Source organism: Marmota flaviventris, chromosome 2, assembly GCF_047511675.1.
Source record: "Marmota flaviventris isolate mMarFla1 chromosome 2, mMarFla1.hap1, whole genome shotgun sequence".
NCBI classification, from domain to species: domain Eukaryota; kingdom Metazoa; phylum Chordata; class Mammalia; order Rodentia; family Sciuridae; genus Marmota; species Marmota flaviventris.
Genome location: NC_092499.1, coordinates 45,542,501 through 45,562,654, shown reverse-complemented (window position 1 = coordinate 45,562,654; position 20,154 = coordinate 45,542,501). Strand labels below are relative to the sequence as shown.

Sequence of the window (20,154 nt, the reverse complement as noted above, 5' to 3'; positions counted from 1 at the left end):
TGAGAGGACTACCGCGTGGTAGTGACAGAAAGTTTCTTTGATTTTTCCCCTAAAATAATTAATACGAGTCTGGTGACAACTAATTATGGGAAATGTAAAAAAACATGTATTATTTATAATAATCATATGATAGTTTAACAGGCTAAGGATTTTAAAGGCCAATTCTGATTATTATGGAAATGGAACCGTGATTTTTTTCTTTTTTTCTTTTGATGCTGGGCATTACACCTAGGGCCTCACACATTCTAAGCAAGAATTGTACAATTGACCACATTCTCAGTTCAGAATTGTGAATGATTTTAAACGTATAATTCTTAATTCAATTCAATCTCTGATTCTACCAAAAAACAAAACCTCTTAAATCTTAAAACCTTAAAATGTTAGAGCTTAAACAAAATATATATGCTTAAGGACTCTGAGAATGCAGTTTGGAAAAGATTTACTAAATTCTATATTAGCATTCATTATATCATTACCTGCCTTAAAAGATATTTTATAGACATTAAATTAATTTCTGATCATAAGTTCTCCTCTCACCAGCTCAGTAGACTAATATTTAGCATAAAGGATGAAATGTTTAATGTTTCTTTCTATTGACTAATAGAAAAAGCTATCAAGCTTGTTCAAACATCCTCCAGATGCCTTTGGGGTGACCAAACATCCTATGGCAAGCTCAGCTAAGAGGACTGAGCTTTAGTTATGTTGTAGTGATATCAAATTGATGACCAGAGATTACAAAAGAGGCTGCATGTGTAGGACACACCTCAGAAACAAAGGTCATGAAGAACATTATAATAATACATATTAAATTAAAAGCAAAATATGAATTACCAAAGGAACCAAAATGCTTTAAAATTATGCATGCTAGGACATATCATATACTGCTAAGTCAAATTCCCTTCAGGGATACTCACATTCACATTCTTAAAATTCACCTAACTTGATGAAGAAAGTAGAAAGACCCTATAAAATTACCCATAGCCCGGAAACTTTTCAAAAATCAAACATTGAATACAGCAATCAGTGCAATAAGCATGAGCCTTATTCACAAAAGCCTTACAATATTTAAGTCAGAATTCTATAAAAACTGGGTTAGACCTGGGATTCTGATGTCCCAATAATCAAAATACTCTTATGATCTGCAAGATAAAAACTCACTTGCTATACAACAGCACATCTCTCAAGTGGGGCTTATATATTGGAGCAGAAAACAGAGTATTTCAATTACAAGTTCTAAGGAAATGATGATTAAAGTAAGATTTTCTTTCTTTCTCTGTTTTGTTTGTATGGGAATAGGAATCAAGTTAATGAGTGTGAATCTCTAAGTTTATAAACAACAGATCAGAAGAACTTTATGAAAAACCTCCTGTCAATATGGTGGTAGTCAAAAAATGAATACTAATCATACAAGTTGGTTCTGTCATTAGCAAACCCATCTACATAGTTCTCATGCAGTGATCTCTTTAAGAAATGACATGTTGTGGGCTAGAGCTGTGGTGCAGCAATAGAATGCTTGCCTGGAACGTGTGAGGCACTGGGTTCAATCCTCAGCACCAAATAGAAATACAAAAAAATAAATAAGTGTCCATATACAACTAAAAAAATTAAAAATTTTTAAAAAATGACATGTCATTCCCGCACCATCACCCAGAGTATCACCTGAGTATAGTGCTGGATTGGACCTTGACACACAGGCAGCACTTACAAACAAATGTAGAGCTGAGGGTCATCCATTTAATGATCACTAGCTTACATACTGTTCCTATAACATTAACATGCACTTGTTTCTTATATACCAAGATATGAATAAACTGTTGGCTATGTCATAATAATCAGTCGATCCATGGAACCAGTTTTGGCTGTCTATTGAAGCCCAAGGATATTTGCCATCTCATGAAGGAGAATGTTCTACCTCTGAGCTACATTTCCAGCTCCACCCCTTTTTATTTTGAGACAGGGTCTCACTAAGTTGCCCCCGGCTGGCTTTGAACTTGCAACCCTCCTTCCTAAGTCTCCTGAGTAGATGGAATTACAGGTATATGCCAGGGTGCAATATGTACACTTTTAAAATGTGTTATCCAGATTGAATCCCACTGAAGAAATAGATAAACCACAGCCAGTACATCAGACCTGGACTAGTGGCTCAGAAACCTGCCAGTCTACAAGTTACTTTTGTAAGTCAGATGACATGATCCCTCTACCCCATCCCATGTTCCCATAGTGGTCTTTAAATAAATTTTGAAATAGACCATGCTTACACAGATTTTACAGTCTCTCTACTTTGTAACTATCATACAGTCTGTCAGTTGGCACCTCTCTCGTTTACTCCCTATAAACACAGGGGCTAGGAAAAAACATCTCACATATTCCATTTTTGTGACCCAAACATGTCAGCATGTTTAAACTATATAAAGTACCAAATCCAAATCTCCCTCTTCTTCTTCTTCAAGTCCCTTCAGCCTTACCCCTGTCTAGTCAAGCCTGTATGGAGACTACAGTGTGTATCCGCTGTTTGTCATATGCAAACATGGTTGGATCATTCCTATCCTTTGGGGTTCTGCATCAAGATCCACCTTCTTCACAAAGAGTTCCTAAATTCCCCACAACCACAGACAATTTTTCCCTTTTGGATATGCAGAGAACCGTGAGACTTAGGGCAGTCTTGGGGCATTTCACATGCCCTATCTTGTATCATATGTCACTCTCCATCCCCTTGCCCTGATTCAATCTCTTTCATACTATAGAGCACTAACTTTTAAAAACCAGCTTGTATCTACATAGTGTCTGACACCCTTGACTGAATATAAAACCCATGCTATAGGAACTCCAAATATCTTGTTTACCATGGAACACCCAGGCATTCACTAGTCAGCATTCACTAATGAAAAACATTATTCAATGTGCTATTTCCAATCCCTGTTAGATTACAAACTCCTTAAGATTTGGGATATCTATAACTTCTCATAAAGACATGACAAATATTTCCTTGATAAATAACTATTTGCTCCTGATTGGAGCCAAAGAACTTTCAAAACTATCATACCCTCCCCTAATATATTTTACTTTCCCCAAACAAAGCTTTACCATACTATCCAGTGACCAAAATGGATTATTCAAGCCATCAGTGGTGTAACCATTGTTTAAATACTGCTTCACTAATTCATTCTGAATATTTCCTATTAAGAATATAAACATAATACACGAAGTATATTTTTATATCAAAAAAATATTAGAAAACTTTAAAAGCTAATTTTTTTTTTCTTAAAGATGAAATAGCAATAAAATTATAGGTCACAAATAAGTCTACACAAAAGGAAACTGATACTAAGTTCCTGTTCCAGACAGAGAGATTGTGCATTGAATTAATTACCCATAATTTCAAAAAAACCAAAGGCCTAAAAGTACTGGCTCTGCTAGCCACCAGGCCATCTGAGAATGTTCCCATTCAGCCCTGCCAATTCCATCCTGACCCACAGCAAACCTGCTATTTTAATTCTAAACAACGATTTATGTCAAATTATGTTCTAGTTTTGGGGTTTGGTGAAATATCCATTCAGGGTTAGGATGAGTCCACCGAACACATGTTCACTTGGAACCTAATCCAAATTAGATCCTGGGTCCCCTAGGGAAAGAGAGAAGCACAGCAGTCCACGTTGCTCTTGAAGTGGTGTAAGCTGTCAGTGCATTTATATTATAAAGAACACTTTATGTTTGGTAAATTACGTTTTTGAATTATCATGTTTTTCATATTCACATTATAGGTTTATCTAAATTTCAAAATGTAATACAGTGACTTCTTTTTTATTCAATTTTTTTTTTAGTTGTTGATAGACCTTGATTTTATTTATTTATATATGGTGCTGAGAATTGAACCCAGTACCTCACACATGCTAGGCAAGAGTTCCCATGAGCTACAGTCAGCACCCCAACCCCTAATACAGTGATTTCTAATTTTAATGAAATTTGAAGCTCTCTTTTTGATGGGGTGGGGTTGATTCTCATCAATTATACCAGAAATATTACAATTAAAGATTCAGAATGTTGGGGCTGGGGATGTGGCTCAAGCGGTAGTGCGCTCGCCTGGCATGCGTGAGGCCCGGGTTCGATCCTCAGCACCACATACAAACAAAGATGTTATGTCCGCCGAAAACTAAAAAATAAATATTAAAAATTCTCTCTCTCTCTCTCTCTCTCTCTCACTCTCTCTAAAAAAAAAAAAAAAAAAAAAAACTTTAAGGAAAAAAAAAAAAGATTCAGAATGTTAATATTTGCCATGGTTTTAAAGCAAAATTGAAACTCTTCTAAAATGATGCCAATACAAAATGTCTTCCTCAAAAATGTGGTAAACAAGTAATTTACAGCTCTAATAAGCATAACCACTTATATATCTTCATTCAAATAATTTTCAGAATAAAACTATTGTTTTTTTTATTTTGAAGCTATTTTTGACTAGGCTATTTTGGTTTTAATACTTACACAAAATTAAGATTCCATCCAGCATGCTATATACAGATTTTTGTCATTTTTGTGGTTTGTATATGCTAAACAGTAAGTAACAATGGCATTAATACATCTAATAAGCAAATTAACAATGCTCTAATTATACATTTAAAGTGTCATAAAATGCCTACCTTTTTATCTTCTGCTCTAGAATGTGACTATGAAGGAGATTTGCACTACTCTTATTGGTTGCTTTAATGATCCTAATTATTACCTGTGGTTTTCTAAATATTATTTCTACAACTCAATGCAATTAAGTCTCAACTAGAAGGTTTATTCTAAAATGTTTAGCTTATGAAATTATTTTGGAATTGCCTATTTGACCACCAACTAGAGTCTCTACTAAAAATGCAATGCATACCAACTTAATCATGGTTTGTTTCTTGTTTATGACCATGTAAATGTTGACCTAGAAATGCTTCTTTTTAATTTTTTTTAGTTTTTGATAGACCTTTATTTTATTTATTTATATGTGGTGCTGAGAATCGAATCCAGTGCCTCACACATGCCAAACAAGTGCACTACCACTGAGTCACAGCCACTGAGTCACAGCTGCAGCCCTATAAATGCTTCTTGAGAACAGAAAGCAGTCTTTTTCTATGCAGCCCCATGTCTTTTTACCAAGTTCCATGCATATTCCTTTATGAATCTCAAAATGCTAATAAATGATGGTGATAGTGTTGTTACAAATGATAAAGCATTAATTTCTCAAGAAGGTTCAATGGCTGGGTCAGAATCACTTAACAGCAAGTCAACTGTAGACAATCCTTCTGAGTACAAGTGTCATATGGGTAAGTTGTACCCAATAAGTGGTAAAGACCAAACCTAGGAAAACAGTTCTTTCAAGCACACATTAATAAGACTAAAAACATACTTCCAGTTTGATATAACTGTCTTTATTCCACATCAGAAAAAGACTTTTGAACCTGAACAACAGTAACAGCATCCATATTATTAGACACTTCAAAAAGTTATCATAAATGTTCTTTAATATATTTATACCTACATAGTACAGAATCCCCCCTAAGCATTTTTGTGCTTTGCCATTTTAAAAATTTTGCATTCATACTGCTAAATAGTCCTCATTTTGCTCTTTGGATAGCTATAACTAGTCCAGCACTACATGAATACAGACCCAGGTACAGAACAAAGAATGCAACCTCAGCTTTCCAAACCACAGCTTGATGCTCTGACCCCATGCCGCGTGCTATGATCATGAGTGATGGAGCTGTTCTGACTGCACGTTGCTTTCAAATAATGATCCGCAAAGTTAATCAAAAGGGCTTCCCTGTTCAATATTTACCTGTTACTCATTGACAGCCACTGTCTGCACGGCCATTGAGAATGTACAGAATAGGATCAGGAATACTGAGCTCAAACAGAACCTGAGTGCCTCGCTGAAGTACCAAGCACGATGAAGGCAGAATTAAGCTGCTCTTCAAACCACCTCTGACACTAAAGAAGTCTGTGGGAGTTACACAGTGGGAATGCACTGCTCCTTGTAGGATTTGGAGGCCAAATAAGTTGCTGATAGTAAGAGGGATAATAGGAACAATCACATGAAAGAGAAAAAAAAAGATATTAGGTATCAAAATATAAACATGGAGAGAAAAATAGTAATTTCCTGTATTTGGGCAAAAAAATAATATTCCCTCCTTGATGTGATCTCCTTGCTTTTATGTACAAGGAAAGTCATATCTATCCTGAAAATTATTTTTCTCATTTTAATACACATTCAACATTTTAAACTAAAAAATAATAAGAAAATGCTGATCTTTTTTATGTGTTATTTAAATGCTGTTTGTCATTCTGTCAATCAAAAGTACCCAAGAAGGGTTGCTGACCACAGCCACCTCTAGAAAGGCAGGTAATCAGACTGATCATAATACAATTCTTATTTTTATTTTTAACCATCAACAAAAGAGAGCAATGTTTACTATAGGACCTTACTATATGCATGTATTAACCATGCACCTTGATAGGTTTTGGAAATGGTAGTTATGGATTTGGTGGGAAGGAATCACTCCAAATGTAAAATTCTCTTTTAACTAATTTTTACTGAGCACTTATTTAGAAATGGTAAATACTGCTTGAGGGCTTAGCATGTGCCAGGGATTGTTCTAAACAATTTATATTTATTAGTTCATTTAATCCTATGGTAAACCCTATGAGAAACTATGGTATCATTTCACAAATAAGCAAAACAGAGAGCTTATAAAACTTGTTCAAGATCACTCAGCAAATTATTACTGGAACTAAGGTCTGACTTCATCAGTCTCCCAACAGAGCCTGAACAGTCATCTACTACAATGAATGCTCTAATTGCAGTTCTGTGACGTAATAACCACCAACATTCAAAATTGGTAAGCTAAACGAATTGAAAGTATCTTTAAGGGACTCGAAACCTTGTGATTATACATACAACCTCTTCCCATTTAGCTTACATAAGTTTATGGCATGCCTCATCTCCAAGTTTATGAGTTTCTAGGAGGTATTTATTTGTGTATATACAATTGAATGCTACCACACTTGTGATACAAAGTAAATGACAAGCAAGGATTTAATCATTAATTCAGCATTGACTTCTCTCTCTCTCTTACAGCCCCTACACACACACACACACACACACACACACACACACACATCCAATCCATCAGAAATCCTGTTGGCACTTCTTTCAAAATATATCATAATCCACATTTTTCTCACCTCCTCCACTTTCTACACCTTCAGTGGAAACCATCTTGCCTACGGCAAGAAACTCCTGGCTAGGCCTCCTGCTTCCACCCTCGTACCCCTCAAACATACTCCACTAGCAGCCAGGACAATTTTAAGTTATATCCTATAATTCCTGAATTCAAAATCCTCCCAAGTCCTCACTTCAAGTGGTGGAATGTCAGGACTTATCTGGCCTTCCTGTGTCCTATGTGCTGGCTCCCTACCACTGCCTGACCTGTCTCCTGCCACTACCTAACCTTGCTCATACCCCTCCTCTCTGGGCTACCCAATGCTGAGTGTATCAAAACTATGCAGCCTCAGAACCTTGGTAGTAGTAGTTAGTTCCACCTGGAATCTTCCTCTTGGTTAGGGTTAGGGTTAGGGTCTTTGCTCAAGAGCCTTTTTCATGGGGGTCTCACTTATTTGAACCCACAACTGGCCTGCCTTCAAATGTGGACTCCTAATTCCTTCCTAACTTCTATTTTTGTTCTATAGTACCAACCATCATCAAACAGACTATATGATTTCCCTCATTTTTAATGTTTGTTATTTATTGCCTGTCTCAAATACTAACTCTGAAGACAAAGATTTTGGTCTTTGTTCATTGAAAAATATGCCAAACAAAGTTCCTTGTTGTAGATCCAACTAATGCATTATATTAAAAGAAGAGAGAAACTACTGTGAATTAAACTAGTTTAAATAAACTTCACCAAGGAGAAAGGAAAGGTAAGAAGACAGTGCATGAACTGTGGACAGGAACAGAGAGCTTGTGCTGAGAAATGTCTAGGGGGAGGGGGAAGCCAAAAGGGAGACTGGGGAAGACCTGCAGGCCTCAAACATTAGGCTAAAACTGCAGATACCATGCAGTGAGAATGAGCAGTCAATGACTTCAGGGGACAAAAACAAGAGAAATAGGTTAGAAATAGTGTATTCATCTGGTAACTATTTTTAAGGTAGCTGAGAAAGGAAAATTCTCACATTCCTTAATATGGTGCTCTGTGTATGGTGGAACTCAAGTATTTATTTATCTGAATCAAACTGACCAAGAAAGGAGATAAGAAGATTAATTAGGAAATTATAAAAATCTGGGCATGCAAATCATTGCTTAAATTAGGGAAATTTTGAAATGAAAGGAAGTATTTAAAAAAAAGAAAAAGAAAAAAATCATGCTGCAAAGAGGATGTTTGAGATAAGACTGAGGCAACAAGATAGATAATTCCAAGAGTGAGTCTGAATGACTATGAAAATGAAGATAAAAGAAGTGCAAGGCAGGAGAAGAACTTTTCTGCACAAGCGCTGGGTGCTGTTTTGAAGGAATAAAGGTTCTGTCCTGGAGAGAGGCCTAAGTGGGAAATGAGAAAGGCGGTGATTTGCAGGCCAGCCATGTCACCCCACAGGTATGAATCAAGGTCTTGTTTTTGTCCCCCTCATAAAACAGAGACAAAACAGTTCACTGGGTTGTTCTGAATATTAATTGGAAATTTCCAAGCATATGCTTGCAATTTGTGAATTGTTATATTTGGAGGTTGATGTACAGTGGAACATAAGTAGGAAAGTTTGAAAATATAAAACTAGAATTTGTCAAGAGGTAGGGCTTGAGACAAGAAGTTGAGATTCATCCATTTCTGTTTGAGAACCACAGTGTCAAGACAGGTGAAATCTCCATAGGGGAGACATGAGGGCCCCAGGTAGCTCTACACACAAAGAATACCAACCACATGTTTTTTAAATGACTAACACTCAAAATGACAAACCCATCTCCCCTACAGTTATGGTTTTAAGTTCTTGGGAGTCTAATTTTTTTATGGAAGTAGATTTCAATAGGCTGTCCTTGAAGAGAAGATGGATTTGCTTCTTTCAAAGTATCATTCAGCTCCAAAATGTCATGTCACCCTGTGGAAAGGGGACAAAATGCTGAGCAAGGCAGACCTGATTTGGCCCCCTATACCATTACCAGATTGTACTATATTAGCAGCACTAACAGAGTAACTTGCCTAAAGTCTCTGAGCCTCCATTCTCTTGAGTGCAAAATAAGAATTATATTACCTATTTCAAAAGGATTGGTCAGGTCAATTATAATAAGGCCTGAAGACCAGTGCACCATATTTGAAACACATTATCCCCTTTTCTTCTGATTTCAGCCTCATCTGCTTTACTGCATATGGAAAAGCAGCCCACACAGATGTAGAAATAATGAATCAGAAACATAACTTCAGTGTCCAGAGTTAAAGCTTCCATTTTCCCCAGAAAGATGAACTTGGCCTCACAGTGAAAGGCCTTGGCATCAATGAGTGTTTCCTTTAGATGGCAGAATAAATGCATCTGTATTCACCATCTTGGTCTGTATCTCAGAGCCTTACCTTCTGAGGACACTCTGTGTCACAGCAAACATTTGTGTCTTGCAAATCCATCCTGAACAGACCCAGTTAAACTATTCTTGGTGCAAGTGAACCAACCATGCCACCAGATCCTTCTAAAAATATACTCTACTTAAAATCTGCTGGCCCATAATGCTAGTTTTCTAGTCTTCTCTCCCCAGTGTATTTCATAAGTATCATGATAATTTTTTTTTAAATCAGCCTTCTTTATTTCTAACAGCCTCATAGAAATTGTAACTAACTCCTCCGGGCAAGCAGCATTCAGAAAAGCTGATAAACAATCTGGCTAGCAAATAAATTAATTGATCATGAATTTTACGAGAGTTCAGAAGCACCCCAGCCCTCCCTCTCATCCCCACTGGATGCACCTCCAAACTTCTCCTTATAAATATGTGGTGACATGAATCCCACCACTTCTCCTGCTTCCCCTGATGCTCATTCAAGAATTGGGACAACTGACTAATTTCTCCAGGGTGTGAGAATCAGAGCTGCTTCTTCCTTTTCCCCCTTTGCAAGCCAACAGGCAGTAAGGCAGTCCCTGGAAGAACAAGACGCTTCCCCTGAAAGTGAGCAAAGATCCCCCTGCAATTACTGTCAAATGCATGCTTCACCAAGACAGCAGAAGGTGCCTGGAGCACACAGGACAGGAGGCTTTGTGCCAAATGGAGCCATGCTAACTTGATTTCACCTTTAAAGCAGTTTGGTTAGTGGGGTTGAGAGAGGAAGCAAAGAAAAGAATCATCCAAAAGGTCTTATACTTTCCAGTTTCAAGGCCAAGGTATGTAATTGGCTGTGATTTGCTGTCAGCACCCCTGACAGGTGAAAATCAGGAAAACGATGCTGTTCTGAGAGCTTATGTTAGCTAAAATGTAAGTAAATGAATGACAATTGCTAGTAAGAGAAAAAGGTGATCCGCACTGGTAACACAAGAGAATAAGCACTGAATGAGGCCAGGGATCCTTCACATTGGGCTGGGGGAGAGGAAGGGAAATTAGGTTTTAAATATGATGCAGTGATAGTCTACTTAGTCACATGGACCTCAAACATCCAATTCCAAAGAATTCCCAAAGTGATATGAAACTTACAAAGGTCTCAAGTTTGCCAACAGAAAATCACCCAAGAATGTTTTGTATACACACTGGTCATTGAACCAAAATCCTCCAAGGACCCAGCTCTCTGCTTTTGAGAACTTGATCTTAACATCTTAATGGTGAACACAGTAAATAGAGTTCTCGTTTTAAGCAACCTAGAGAGTGATGCAGCAGTGATAGCATGTGAGAGAATGAGTTCAAAAGGAGCCAGAAAACTCTAATCTCTTGGAAATTATTTCTCATACATGTGCATATTTTGATCCAAAAAAAGCCATGATTGTTTAACCTGTCATACCCTTCTCACCATTAGCTTCATTCCTATAACTTGAAAAACCATTTACACATTTACATGATGGACTCTTTCTAGATAAAAATAAATATTGAGCTGGGTGCAGTAACACACACCTATAATCCCAGCAATTAAGGAGGCCGAAGCAGGAGGATCACAAGTTCAAGGCAAGCCTCAGCAAATTAGCAAGGCCCTAAGGAACTTAAAACCTGTATCAAAATACAAAATAAAAAGGGTTGGGGATATGGTTCAATGGTTAAGTACCCCTGGGCTCCATCCCCAGAAATAAATAAATATTGAGGTGGCAAGGAAGGAAGGATCTTTCTACTAAAAATGTTCTTGCTAGAGGACTTCAAAGACCCATAAAAATAAGTGATTAAAATTCAGAAAGTAGATGCAAACTACATGGGGGTGGGGAAGGAGCTGTTATGTTAGAAAGAAAATCTCAGCAGACCATAGTTTCTATGTGAAAGTTGACCATACAGCTTTCGAATTCCCCTAAAAAAAACTTGATTCCAGAGACTTTTCAGCTATTTGTGAATTGATTCATGATAACTATATATATATTGATATACATCTATGAAAGGTGATAGGCTATAAATATATACAACTATATAGAAGGCTACAAAGACAAACTAAACTGTTAACAGTGGCTATCTATGGGAGGTACAAATACAAATGAGATTAATTTTTTTCATTACGCTTATTTGAATTTTCTAAATGTTGCTAGAATTAAAATATACTGTATCTCTATTCAAAAAGAGCTATTCCAAGAGAAGTGGATAAAATGTCATTAGGTAACTAATCTAAAAACCACCCATTCACCAACCCATGACATAGGGTTTGGTAAGAGGAAATTCCAAGAATATCTCTTCAGCAGAAGTTGAAAGTCTGCCAGAGCCTGCTCTGTAAGCTCCAAGGTAACACAAACCCACGGCCATTTACAGGAAGAGGCCATGTAATTTTCTAAATCAAAAGAAAAACATATGGAAATAAAAGTTCTAAATAGGGTGGAGTTGAGGGCTGGGGATGTGGCTCAAGCGGTAGCGCGCTCGCCTGGCATGCGTGCGGCCCGGGTTCGATCCTCAGCACCACATACAGACAAAGATGTGTCCGCCAAATATTAAAAATAAATATTAAAATTTTAAAAAAAATAATAAATAAATAAATAGGGTGGAGTTGAAACTATAACCTCATTCTTTCTGTTGCTGGTAAGATGGTTGAGGATGTAAGTTAATTATATTCTCATTATGAGAAATAAATCCTTGTGTTTTTTTCTGTTATAACATCTGCTTATACATACTTTTAAAAACACAGATTATAATACTTTTTATTATCAGTGACATTTCCACAATATTTTATGTATTTTTATAAGGAAGATATTTTTTTAAGTTTCTTAAGTATGAAATTTTCTGGTATGTGAAATCATTTTCATAGAGTTCCTGCATATTCTCTGAAATTCACAATACCCCTTTAATTGAATAGTGCACTTTGCTATGAAAATGAAAGCTCTCTCATTTATATTACATGAGAGATAGTAATAAATAACAAGAATAACACCCACTCAGAACGACATAACATTCAGAGTGGGTTTCTTTTTTCAGTTTAAGTTCTTCAACATCTCCACAGTCATGATGGTTTAACTTGTTGAATGCTTATTACTTCTACCTTACAGATAAGAGCTTTGTGAGAAGCTATACATTAAGCTATAGAAGTAACAAAGTAAGTACTCATTTAGTGGATACTTAGTATATAAGAACCACCATAATTGTTTTTTTTTTTTTTTTTTTATTTAGGCCTTGGGCTCTGAAATCAGATCACCCAAATTTTAAAGCAGAGGTTAACAAACGTCTTCTACAGATGGCCAGATTATAAATATTTGAGGTTTTCTGGGTCACAATGTCTCTGACAGCAGTATTCAATTATGCCCTTGTGGCAGGAAGAGTTATTGATAATACATAAATAAATGGGCGTAGCTGTGTTCCAATAAAACTTTATTTACAAAATTGAATAGAGAAAAATAGAGAATGTATTTTGCTGTTGGGCTATAGTTTGGTGATAATCCAAATCCCACCATGTCCTACCTTCTTAATCTTCTTCAGTTCTCTAAGACTGTTATTCTAGATGTAAAATAGTGGTAATCATGCCTAATGCTCATGTTAATTTTAAGAATTTTTAAAATGTATGTTAAGCCATTAGCCTGCTGCCTGACATCAGCATATGGTCAAAGATCAATAGATTAGTAACTACCATCATCTTCATCATCAATTGATCCTGAAAACCACCTGGGTTATTTTTATCTGCATTTTAAAGGTAAGAAAACATATGCTTAAACAGTTAAGTAACATCCACTATAAAACATCTAACAGACAACTATGGGGCTAGGAGCAAACCCAGATCCATTTCCAGGAGGCTTAATCACCTCCAGTAATGATTATATACTACTGCATGGATTGGTGGATCTTAAAATAGGTTTCTCATAATCAAAGAATAAACTATAATTCTTTCATTCTGATGTATAAACAAAGTCCAAAGATTCACTAAAGACATTTATAACCTAACACACAGAACCAGCTGTTCTTAAGGTGAGGAAAACTTATTAAAACCATAGTTTATGTATTACTATAAACTTGCTGTAAAAATCTTAAAATCTGAACACAGCACATTAGTATCTCGTCCCTCTGAAGCCACCTGTTAGCAATTTTGAACACTGCAGTTCAACAGTGGGTCTATAAAAGGTTCATTGTAGCTCTGTTCCTCTCACCTTGACCTTTACTTTCAGTTCTCAAGTTTCTGGAGTTCTCATACGCGCTGCAGGTGTGTCACTAACCAATTTAAAAAAAAAAAAATCTCCGTAGTCACTTCTCTCATAATGAAAATATACAATCCAATGAAGCCAATTAATACTCTTTCACTCTAAATCATACAGCCTGTGCCTACCAGTTTTACTCACTGGCATTTGTGCATCTTGAATTATAAGTGGTCTCTGAGGAGAAAGGCAGACATGAAGATCCTCAAGTCAGGAAGAGCAGAAAATTCGTGGGCAGGTCCTGACCTGGATTTCATATTTGGAAAGTCCTCCAAGATACTCATAAATCAAAAATAACTTCAAACTAACAGCACACTTCCATATTCTTCCTTGCCAAGCACACTAAATAAGCTTAGAGACAAAACAAACAAACCAACCAACCTGTGGGCCCCTCCCACAGCAGTCTTTCTGTCTCCCATCTAACCTACATCCAGTAATTCTCCAGCACACAGTCCATCTCGCCCTTTTCCCCTCCAGAAAACTCCCTCAGGGTCAGCATCTTCCAGCGTGGCAGTCCACTCTGATGGGATGCCTCTGTTCCTCCGCTTCTGCAGTCTCACCTCCTGCCACCCCCCAACCCCAGGCCACCACTCCTGCTTTGTGCCATTTGCAATTTGCTACATTAGAAATGTCTGTTTTTAGCCCCAAGATGAAACAGTTTTGCCAGCATGAGTACCTTGGGGCCTGCCTTGACCATTAACAAAGACCACTTCAAGGTGTCCTTCCATAATTGGTCCTTCTTGTCTCCCTGGAGGCATCTCTCAAGTGGAACCCCAAATCACTGTTGTTATCTTAGTTTTCTAGGCTTGCAAAGGACAGAGGTTTTTCACCTCTAAATAAGTTGGTTAGAGTTTGCATAGAACAGCGCCTGACCCATGAGTGATGATTAAAATATATTTCTTTTTTTTCTTTTCTTTTTTGATACCAGAGATTGAACCTAGGGGTGCTTAACCACTAAACCACATCCCCAGCCCTTTTATTTTTTTTTCTTTAGAGACAGGGTCTCGCTGAGTTACTTAGGGTCTCACTAAGTTGCTGGGATTGGCTTCAAAATTGTGATCCTCCTGCCTCAGCCTCCCAAGCCACTGGGATTACAGGCATGCACCACTGTATCCTGCTAAAATGTATTTCTTAAATGAATGGATGAATGCATCACTTTTTTAAACTGTTCCTCCAGAATAAACCCTAAATAACACACTTTCATGCCATCCACATTACAAGTTACGCCCCCAAGTCAATTATAGGCAAAATCTTTGGAGTGATGCCAAAATTAACTGGAAAAACCACCAGAGATCATGCTGAGATCTAAAAGGCATGATGCGGAAATCAGAATTCACTCTGAAATTGAAAGGCTTGAAATAGTTCTTATTACAAAGTTCAAAGTCTCTTTAACATGCAGATCCTATCAGGGCTCTTTATGAAGCTCATTGTACATTTCTAATTCTTTTCTCTATTCTTTGTCATTTACTATCCCAAACACAACTGCATAAATTATTCTAATGTGAGGGAGAAAATGGTCATACAATAGCAATCAATCAATCAGGTTAAACAACCAGTGAAAGAATTGGCTGCTGTGGCTAGAGCTCCTTGACCTTTGCCTCCCCTTCAACATAGGTGAGCCCCCAGCACCCACACCCCAGCCCACAGCTGCCTGTGATGGCTTCTCTGTAATTGGGAGAACACTTGAGAGTGGGGAGCAGTCTGTCTGGCACAATACAGCTGAAAAGGACTAGTGAGTGCCCTTCTTCACTACCCTCCCCTGGTCTTCCCTCATCAACTCCTTGCCTCTTTTGAGTCCAAATTTTCCCATTTCCAGACCCATGCCTCTCAGCCGAGGTCAACCTCAACACTACCCTGAACAGAATATCCATATTCTAGGTTCACCCTTCACTCTCCTCCAGCCTCAAATGAATTCCTCCAACTCCTGTCAAGGTATCTGAAATAATTCTATGGGAGAAGACTCCTTTTCTTCTCTCTTTGATTCTTTCGCTTGGAGTTGCTTATTAAAATGCAAATAGTCCTGAGAAGAGTAACATTATCAGATAACAACTCCTGATCTGCAATGAGAGGTACAGACAAAAATGCTGGTGGGGGTGAGGCTGGAGCACCCAGCACAAACCAAGTACCGAGTGCAATGAATTTCATGAAGATGGCCTTGGGATGGAGAAGACAAACAAAAACTTTCATCTTGCCAATGGTCTCTTCCACTCTAGGTGACAAGTGTTTCAATCAATTTTAAAAACCTTCACAATGAGAATTTCTCAGTCTTGGCTCCACTTTGAGACTAGGAGTCCTGGGTTAAACCCTTTTGTTTAAAATGGGTGCTGCAGTGTGCACTGGTATGGCATAGCAGAAGCTCTGGAAATGTGAGTAATGGACTCCCACCTCAGGCTCACTCCCCTTTTCCTCAATATTGGTGAAATGACTGTTCCTGAAACAGCCTTAAGGACATCCCACCCTTCCTCCAACTTCTCTACAGTAGTGTCCAACTCTATGGTTGAATTTTCTCTTAAACTCTGGAGCTCAGAGAACTCTTCCCTACCTATTCTTCCTCACCATCAGATATTCTTAATGCAGGCAATATTCTTGGACTTCTTATTACAATTTCATGTCATGTCAATGAATGTTTCCTCACTGGCCAAATGTTTTCCTGCCTTTCTTCAAAAATAAAGCTCAAAATTATTAATATTATGAAGGGAATATATTTTCTCCTTTTTCAGATTCTTTGTAGCTTTTACTTTTATTCTCAAAAATAGAAAAAAAATAAGATTGACAAATGTTTTAATTTAGAAATAACTTTGGCATCTCCCAATCAAATCCACTACTATAGAAATGAATTCACTTAAATACAGAGATATTATTATGAACTATAAATAGGCAGTTTAAAAGGCAGTTATACTGCTTAGCAAAACAAATGCTTAGCATAAAACAATGAGATTTGTAAGATATTTACAACATTAGTAATTTTTTAAAGACTGTATTTCTACCCTTTGCTAAAAAACTCAGTATCAACAATTGCAATTTGAAGTTGTAAATTGGAAATATCATAAGCATTGAATGTAAAAGATTAGGGTAACTATTACCATTATTTTAAAGTAATAAAGTACAGACTTTTTGAAATAAATTTTTATTCCTGTTTGCTTTAAAATTTTAATATTGAAACAACTGTTTAACCAATCTATTAATTCTCAATAAAATCTAAATGCACCATGTAAAATAATTGTTTTAAAGTAATAATTCACAATAATTGTTGAACCACAGAATTATGGTTGAAAGGAATATAAGCAATGATATGCTAGGAAACGCTGAACAACCAGTTAGGGTGCCAAGTACAACAGTGGCACCTGTAATCTCAGCTACTCAGGAGGCTGAGGCAGGAGGATCTCAAGTTCAAGGCCAGCCTAGGAAACTTACTGGGACCCTGTCTCAAAACAAAAAAAATAAAAAGGGCTGGAGATGTAGCTCAGGACTACACTCCTGGGCTCAATCCCTAGTACTAGAAAAAATGAAAAATGGAGGCAGCTGATTTGCAGCATTTTCCAGTCTCCAAGGGGTTACTGATCACAAAGACCATACAACTGGCTCTCACAAACCCATCTAAGTTGGCTCTACCACATGACTGGATATGAAAGTTCAGATGGTGTAGCCTCTTCATACCTGAAACTTTTCCGCAGGACTGACTGTCTTTCCTTATAATCTATAATCTATAATACGATACACACATAAGGACATAACACATGTACAATGTTTACACATTTATCTACTCGACACTATTATAGTGGCTTTCATTCTTTTTTCAGAAATGAAACACAGTAAGAAACATATATGACCTCATAACCCACTCACATACACATTATGTGCAGTTGTATGTACATAAATACAAGTAAAAAAAACAGAAGTCTTAAAAAATAAAGCGCAGTCTTACTACGTACAATGCATAATCGCCTCTTCTATATCACTTTTAAATTCTGATCTTGATCCACTAAATTGGATTATATTCCCCTTTTTGGGTAGTGACCCAGAGTTTGAAAAGTGCTGCTGTAATAGACTATAAGCTCATTGAAGATAGGATTACATATCATTTGTCTGTATCTATTATTATATCTAATAGTAATTATTGAAGTCCAAGGAGGTTAAGTAACTTTTCCAAAGATGTAACTGCTATATCGCTGACAAATGATCCCTCCAGGCAAGTGATAACTCATGCCACAGAATCATAATATTTATGACTGAAACTTATAGAATCTTGTAAGACAGCTACCCCTTCGCCAGAAATTGACAAAGAATTTTTTTTAATGGTACTCACTCCCCCACTGGGGAAAGTTTAGTGTTTTACCTACTGTGGCCCTGACTGTTCACCTGGATGATGGGGACATGATTCCCATTTCCTTACTTGATAACATTCACCCTCAACAGTGTTGAAAAGAGAATCATCGTTTTCACAAAACATCTTCATTTCTCTATGGAAAAGAACTATATAAATGCTGATTAATATTAAATATATAGAATAATCATATCCTGTATATTAATAACACTAGCCTTCTAATAGCCAAAAGCCAAATACTTAGTTGGAGAAAATACTTAGTAGAATTTGAATGCACGGCCCTCTCGCCAGTGTGCTTGCACATCACATGCTTTTTATAGGTGCTATTAAATGTACACTATAGTTTCAAGACAATTCAGATAAGCATCTTCACTAAAATACACAACACCATTAATCATCTCAGTGACAGTGCTCCAATTTAACATCTTGGGGATTTCTTCCCCTTCTTCATCATTTATTTGCCAATATTTCCTTGTTATGAATATCCCCCTAGTGACTTACCCTGGCAGTCACAGCTGTGCTGCCTACTGTGTCTACCCTGACTACAAATAACACTGATTCTTAATAAAAGCAAACCCTTGAGATGATTCCTATGGTGAGAAGGGAAACTTTTCTATGGACAGACCTCCTCGTGGCTTCGACCATATTCCTTACTCTAAACTGAGCAACCTCAGCCTTTAAGCAGATAGTCATTTCTATTTGCTTAAATTAAACCAGCTTAATTACAAATTAACAACAATTGATTGCTGATTGCCTATTATTTGAGTGGTCAACAATCAACTGCTGCTTAACTATGGTTCTGAGAGGAACCCCCTTGCTAGACAACAGAAGGCTTCTTCAAAGCAACTACCAATCACAACAAGGCCACAAATCACTAACCAATTTCAGAAACCTGGCCATCAAAAGCCACAATAAATGACTCATAAATAATAAGGTCTTTTTAAAAGTTACCAGAAATAATTTTGCATTATAATTACACCAATTCTAAGAAGAAAACATGATCTAGGTAACAGAGTAACAATAAATAAAGCCAGAGATAAACACCGTAGTAAAGATACTGTGATAAAGTTATCAACTAAACCACACTAGGCAGGGAACAGTCCTAGCTCCATCCGGGATCTATTCTATATCCATTTCAGAGAACAACCTCCATAGCCAGTAGCATTTCCTGATCATTTAAAAATTGGAAACCGTGAAAGAAAACTCTCTACAACCATTTGGAGGAGTAAATGAAAGTAGAACTCACCAGCTTGTATTCAGAAAGGACCTTTTAAGGAAAAAAGGGCACTTCTTTTTTTTTTTTTTTTCAAAAATGACATTCTCCTACCAAAGAAGAGTACAAAGACAAACATACACCACAGTATATTTGCAAAATGTATTAAGAAAGACTTCAGTGGACTCATGTTTTTGTTACCTTATATTTTCTATAGGGGAAGAATTAATTAGATGTTAATGCTGCTTCATTCAATATTGCATAACTTTTCTGGAAAGCATAAATTTCTAACCTTTTTTTCTGAATACTCCAATTGAACTATTGTTTAAAAAAAAAACTTTCTTTTTAGTAAAAGCAATACAACACAAGCTACAATATATTAAAATGCCATTTCCTCCCCAGAGCAAAGTGTTTACTTCAGTGATAGCAACAACACCTCGTTACCAAAAGTGCAGATTCTGTTAAGTAACGGACAAAGCAAATGGCAGCAAAGACAGAGGACTCAACTTCAATTTAACTGTCCTGTAAGGTACATAGTAATTAGCTGCAAAGCTCTGAAATCTTAGCTAGCATGTTAAGTCTGCTACATGACAGTATAATTTGACTTCTTAAAGGATTATGCAAATTACAACTCATCATTCCATTACAGGATTGAAAAAAAGTGACAGCTAATTTATACATAACACACCTTTCAAATCCCTAAGATGCGTAGCACCTGTGCAATGTATTTTGCTGAGATTTTCTTGCATATAAGTACTTGTTTATTGCAATATAAAGAAGCTTACCTAAGAGCTTTAATACAGTCATTTTTTAAAAAAACTTTTAGACCACA

The 20,154-nt window shown here is 36.8% G+C and overlaps 1 protein-coding gene across 4 annotated transcripts in view; it reads right to left on the bottom strand.

Moving 5' to 3' along the window:
• The window catches only part of Npas3 (neuronal PAS domain protein 3), an 830,624-nt gene that overhangs the window by 700,163 nt on the left and 110,307 nt on the right, over positions 1 to 20,154 (bottom strand). The window lies entirely within an intron of this gene.